This window comes from Papaver somniferum, chromosome 7, assembly GCF_003573695.1.
Source record: "Papaver somniferum cultivar HN1 chromosome 7, ASM357369v1, whole genome shotgun sequence".
NCBI classification, from domain to species: domain Eukaryota; kingdom Viridiplantae; phylum Streptophyta; class Magnoliopsida; order Ranunculales; family Papaveraceae; genus Papaver; species Papaver somniferum.
In genome coordinates, this window is record NC_039364.1 from 50189788 (window position 1) to 50196039 (window position 6252).

Genomic DNA, 6252 nt, shown 5'->3' on the forward strand with positions numbered 1-6252 from the left:
TCCTGCTTGGGAAAGACGAAAAATGCATGGCTTCTTTCACATTTGAATAGCACGGAAAACTTGATATTTTATTCACCAGCAAGAAGCGGTGGAGAGTTAACCACGTCTCCCATTCAATCACTAGTTTACTCCCACGTACAGTCTTCATCGACGATGATCACCATTCTCGATCAATGGAACTAAGTAGTAGCACCATCAACTTTCGATTAATCTCTGTCCATCTAATCACCACTGCCAGTTGAGAAGCCATCTCAGCAAACACCGTTCTTCTCATTTTGTTTGCTGCCATCTGAATTTGATGTTCAGATCAATCTACAGCCACGACCAACACCATTCTTCTTTGCATCCGATCGATCAACCAACACACACACACTCCAATTCATCACCTGCAATTACCCATTTCAGAAAAATACCACCTTCGTTCACTGCCTGTTTTTTGTCCATGGTGAACGATGAATCACCACCAGCTCCACCAGCGAAATGCAGCTTTTCTGCCAATTAATCATCACCAGCAGAACAAGCCCATTTTCCTTCCCTGTATCAGCTCATACTCCAACACTTCCATTAACCCCAATTTCAATTGATGCCAAGACCCATCCAGATTCCATTTCCATTCAACCACAGCAGATCGATCGAGAAGAACCAGCATCACCAGTTCACAATCGAACCCATTCTTCTTGAAATGGTAAACGTCTCCCTTCTTCAACATATACAATCAAGTGCCCTAGTTTGCTACTGTGTGAAGTTGGGAAGAAGAATTGAGAAACCATTTTTTCGTTTTCTTTTTCTGTAGTGCAGACACATGAGATAGGATAAAGAAATAGTGGTGGTGATGATAGAGTGCTACTAGAGTGTATCAACTTAGTTAGCCGCTGGATTTGTTTACACCCCACGAGTGTCACAAGCTTCATGACTGCCGGTCCTCAATTCTCTCCTTCAGGTGCCCATGAGTATAACTGTGGTGCTTTTTGTCGCAAAATGCTAATTAGCCACTAATATAATTGTTTATCCTTGGGTGATCGGAATTGCTCGTATTTCCTGTAAATGGTCTAAAACAATGTTATTAGCAGAATAACGAGGCTTAGCTAATATAAATATGGGTCTAAAATATAGCACATAGGTGTTGATCAACTGTCAGGGAATCAACCAACCAACAACTATACAACATCTATCAGGTTTGGTCCATTGCAAAAGCCTTTAATTTTAACGAGAGTCATGTAAACTTCTCTCTGAAACCTTAGCCAACAAGAGTCATATGAATTTCCTTGAACAATCTCTCTAATTCCAATACCATGGATCAGCAAGGGAAAAAAAGAAAGCAAAAACATCAATCTTGGGCAAACTCAACCTTACTTATGTCTTTCCTCAGACTTTTCGAGGCGACCCATTACTTGGAAAAACAATTAGCAAGGACAAGATATCGTCATGGAAAGAATGGATCGGGCTATTGCCATACAATACTGGCGAACCGCCAACCCACATGCAATAATTACTCACCTTCCCCGAATAGTATCATACCATTCACCGATTCTGTTCCGGACAAAGGCAATTAATTGGTATTGACCTAGAACTAAAAACTGGAATACCTTTGGCTTGCCCACTCACAACTACAACATGTAATCAGTTTAGATTGGATCCAAGAACAAGAAGACATGGAACTGTCACTTGACCTACAATTAAAGCCAATAAAAACTATCCAAGTTCTGAGCAATTAGAACATGAAAATTCTTGGCCATATCCTTACAATGATAAAAAAAATCAACGATCCAGATTAAACCAGCGCAACACCAATGTGCCACCCAAAATGGATATGAATTGATATACTGGTTACAACAAGAAAAACAACTTAAAATTCTTCACACGATCCTTCTCCAGTGCCATGCAACTTATTAGAAACAACGATCAATAATCTAATAAAAACAATTGGGATATGACAACACCACATCCTACCATACAAAATCCATTATACATCAATATCGCGGATGCAACAACATACATCAACTACATGATCAACATAACAATTAGGCCAACGATAAAGTCACCATCATCCGTCTCATGATTGACCACTTCAATGAATAATATATGGCCCGGAGTACGACGATAAATGATGTTAATTTTACGAAAATCATTCCTAGATTAACATCGTGACGATATACCATACTTTGCAGCCCAGAGTACCCATAAAGAAGTGAAAATGAGGGAGTACCAACTATAGCACCAAATTTTTCGTCCGGAAACCTGTATGGACGAACTTGTTAAGTCAGTAAATAGATCAACAACAAAGATCCTTGTACCTGATTCTTAAACAATTTTACTTGGACGATCTCAAAATAAATATCCAAGAATCATCCTAGTATGTACTCGAACTGTATACGAATGAAACTCCTACAAAAACAAGTCTTGTAATTTATTTTTTAATACACAAATTTACAAGAGCAAATCTTGTAGGTTCCGTAGAGTTTGATCTTAAAAAATGTCTATGTTATCTAACATACTACCTGTGATATTCCTATCATAAAGATAAAAAGTATAACACGGAAAAAAATAACACAAGACACCAGAAATTTTGTTGATGAGGAAGAATTCAATGTGCAGAAATACCCTAGGACCTAGTCCAGTTTTGAACTTCGCGCTGTATTAAGCCGCTACAGACACTAGCCTACTATCAGACTTCGAACTAGAATGTACTTGAGACCGAATCAACCCTACGAATAATTTTGTTTCAGTTTTTATTCTACTTTCTTGGATCTCGTAAGAGTTTATGCACTTGATTCCCCTAGCGACGTCCTTTACATCCTTATGAGTTGCTTTATCCTAAGTGAAGACTTTTTAACTAATTTTCCTCTAACATATAGCCTATTGATTTTTATTTAGATATGTTTCAATCAAGTCTTAGAAATCTGTTTGCAATAGAACGATGTCTAGCAAACCTCAATGTACCAGAACACTTACATTTTTATCAAAGTGAAGCATAGATCACTACAACCTCACTAAAACTATCCAAACAAATCAAAGAAGAGTCGAGATATTTATCTTGTGGAATCATAAAGTCTGAGACGAAGAGTACTTTGTGATTTCTATCTATCTTGTTCTTGATTTATAGTTTGTGAACTACAATAATCAATAAAAACAAGTTCCAGATATCAAGAACTAACCTATAAAATATATTCTGACCGGCTTCATGAATCCCTTAGTGAAGACTTTAAAAGTCGTAACCTAGTATAGTTTCATAAAGAAACTTAGGTCTTCAGAGGACGACCCTAGTCGCAACTAGGATACAAAAGTGCCAGGATTGAGATTCTAGTTTGCAAAGAATCCTCTTTTTCTAATAATGAACAAGGATAGGTAGATTATAATAAATGCTAAGTTTGTAAACTTGTTTCCATGTTTACGTATTACTTTGATATCAAGTAAGCTTAACTTCTCAGTATAGAAAGAACATGTAAGAATGTGAGAAGTTTTCCTTAAATTACAAAGAATAATGTGCAACTACATATTTTTCAAAATAAGCTCCATGGGTCCCAAGTAATGGTTTAGTTGATCGTGAACTTTCAAGCATAAGTTGGAAGTTTAGTAACTCAAAAGACTAAAACAGTTCGTGAACTAACTAAAGCAGTTCATGAATAATTTGTCGTCTCGGAGTTCAATTTTTTTTTGTATTGATAAGTTCGCGAACTGCTCAAATCTGTTCGTGTACTCAAGTTACAAAAATGTCCAGGAACCTCTTAAAATCACCCAGTTTGCGTACTGACCAAATCAGTTCACGGATTATAAAATATAAAAGTATCCAAAAACATTTCAAAATCAAATAGTTCGCAAACTGACCAAACCAGTTTGTGTACGCGAGTTGATTAGAGAATAATTCATAAAGTATTATTATTTATGAGTTCCAAGTTCGTGAACTGAGCAAATTTCGTGAACATAAAAACTCACTTGACTACTTCTTCTGAACTTAACACGCAATTATGATATTTCTAACAATAAATTATTCTCAACCTATTATGCAATAAGTTCTATATTGCTTGAATTTAAGATTGGAGTTTCACCAAGTAATAACTTGTACCCTAGATTTCTTTTTTGCAATATTTATCGTAATGCTAAAGTCATACGATATGTTTCAGTAGATAAAATGGTAAATAATATGAGTAAATAGGATAGTCTGTTTTCACATACCTTTGTTGATGAATTTCTCGTTGATGTCTCCGTTATTCTTCAGTTTTCGATCTTCAAGGTCGACTGCTGAATTCTGATATTCGACTACCATGCTCTATTCAAAGTCCTAGACTGACCATAGTTGACCATAAATCAAGATATAGTTTTGATAAACTAAATTTTACAACAAGCTTGATATACAAAAACTTGTGAGTTTGACCGAACGATACTCTGACGAAATCCCACTTTGTCAACCTTACAATCAGTTACATGTGTATTTAAAAACATATAAAGTCTCGGCACCATCTCCATAATGCTTCTTAATTTATTAAATCTTCAACACTCTTGAATTATTTGTTCTTCGAGTTCTTCTATGGTTCTGAATGTGTTCGTTCAACACGTTTTTCTTGAAAATCTTTAGCTTGATAACAACTTATGAGAATACTCAAATCATTTACAATAATAATCAATCTATTTAATGTATCTTTACCTACTTCAAAGTCCATTGTACCAAAGTTTTAAAGCAATACTACAGTGATATGTTCTCCCTCTAAGTCTTTACGTGTCTCTTTTTGTTAGATTGAAGTTCACCTTCGCATACGTAATTCACCCCCCCTAGACAAATTTTCCCCATTTTTATCATAAATCGACAAATCTTTCCAATAGGAATTGTAATGAACTACGCACCCTTAAGAGATAATCAAACTGAAGATAACATACCAGCCTTTTGGATGATTCCACCAAGTCTTACGACTTAGCATCTTCACCCATGAAATATTTTTTAAAGGTATTGTTCTCTTCCAATATTCCGGAGCCGCACTCCTCAATATTTAAGAATAAGTTCAAATTGGACTCTCCGTCATTTATGCCATTCAAGAAAAGAATAACAAGAGTGACCTTTCTCTATAAAAGACAAGGTGTCACTTATCACCAATTATAAATAAAGAAATTATAGATCAATAAATAATGGTCTTATATTTTAGAGAAATCCAAAATATATTCCTAAGAGACAAAATAATCATCAACAAAAATTTGCTCCTCTCAGCCAATTGTGAACAAAGAGTAAATAGTGTAATTTTTGTGATATAATTTTCATACGAATTTATTCTGTTCTACCCATGTAATAACGTATGAAATAACGAGGGTAACAAGTACACCACAATCGTTTCGTATCAACCTACTACAGACACACCCTGTGTAATCTTACAAAAATAATAACTACCAAAAGATTACTTTAACAAGGTGTAACTTGGTATATAATACAAGTTTGTGACCAGATCATCTATGGGATCAAATACCAAGTTGATTAACGTACGCGAATGGTTACTTAAGTATAATAACAATTATAATGTGGAAGGGAAAATAATCACACATGTACACAAAATTTTGTTAACGAGGAAAACTGCTTGGCTGAAAATCCCTCGGACCTAGTCTAGTTTAATTAGAATACTGTCAGAATTAAACGGCTATAAAAGTTGACTATCGCAACTTCGTACAATAGAGACCTAGTAAACTACCTAGTTACTCAGTTCCTTCGGTATCGCTGCGCCTACAACCAATATGGTATACATACGTGAATCCCAAGACAGTCAACTATCTTGAGTCACTTCACCTTCCGTAAATACTTCTGCGCTCAACTCATTTGGATCGTAATCCGAAACAGTAAAATACTAATCTATTTCAGTAACTACCTCACTGTATTTCTCACAAATCCGACAATGATCAGAGATGAAGTTGAGTATACCGGATATTACGTTTAATCAATATAAACTACTTTTCTCAAAGATTAAACCAAGACAAAGATTGTAAAATAATCCATCTCAGTGAACAAGCTCTATCTAAGCAACTCTACAAGGAGGAGCAACTAGACAGTTTGTTTTGATCTTTCAACAAATCTATTGTCTATCGAAATATATTACTTGTTTGGATCTTAGAGAATCAAGTGTGCACGAAGTATCACAAATAATCAGACTACCAGAAAGAAAAAGTCTCAAAGTCTTCAATTTTAAAATAATCGTTGCACAAACAGCTTGATTCTTACTAATAATCAATAACAAACAGAACAGAGTATGTTAACAGTGAATGATCATTAGTTTTATC